Source organism: Prunus dulcis, unplaced genomic scaffold (genome assembly GCF_902201215.1).
Source record: "Prunus dulcis unplaced genomic scaffold, ALMONDv2, whole genome shotgun sequence".
NCBI classification, from domain to species: Eukaryota; Viridiplantae; Streptophyta; class Magnoliopsida; order Rosales; family Rosaceae; genus Prunus; species Prunus dulcis.
The window spans coordinates 1-785 of NW_023010082.1; the positions used below are offsets into that span (position 1 = coordinate 1).

The following is a 785-nucleotide window of genomic DNA, read 5'->3' on the forward strand; positions in this document are numbered from 1 at the left end:
TGACCCAGAAATTGAACGGACGTTTCATAAGTGGAACAAAGGAAACAAAAAGCACACTTTGGTGGAACCACCATCCACACCTATGGCAGAAAGAGCAGTGGGGGAATTTGGCCCCCCAGTGGCAACTCCCTCAGCGATCCGACGTCCTGCTATTGCAGCCAACAATTTTGAGATCAAACCAGCCATGATCACCATGCTGCAAAATTCATCCGTATTTTGTGGTCTACCAAATGAAGACCCCAACATCCATCTTGCAATATTTTTGGAGATTTGTGATACGTCCAAGTTCAATGGGGTAACTGACGATGCGATCCGTTTAAGGCTATTCCCCTTCTCCTTGAAGGATAAAGCCAAGCTTTGGTTATTGTCACAGCCACAAGACTCCATCCGTACTTGGGATGATTTATCTAAGAAATTCCTTGCTAAATTTTTCCCACCAGCAAAAACTGCAAAATTTCGACAAGATATTATGTCATTCGCGCAATATGATAAGGAACCTCTATATGAAGCCTGGGAACGATTCAAAGATTTATTGCGCAAGTGTCCTCACCATGAGCTACCAACCTGGATTCAAGTTCAGACTTTCTACAATGGGTTGAGTCAAACAAGCAGGAAACTTGTTGATGCAGCTGCTGGAGGGGCTTTAATGACAAAAACGGCTACCGAAGCATTTGAATTATTGGATACCATGGCATCCAACAACTACCAATGGCCGAGGGAGAGAATGAATCTGAAACCAGCTGGGGTCTTGGAAGTAGATGCTATGGCTTTGCTAACAGCACAAA

At 44.1% G+C, this 785-nt stretch overlaps 1 non-coding gene across 1 annotated transcript; it reads right to left on the reverse strand.

Moving 5' to 3' along the window:
• Positions 1–451: 451 nt before the first annotated feature.
• LOC117612825 lies at positions 452–558 on the reverse strand. Its single transcript, XR_004583573.1, has one exon. It is a non-coding gene; the product is annotated as a small nucleolar RNA R71 (small nucleolar RNA).
• Positions 559–785: the final 227 nt, after the last annotated feature.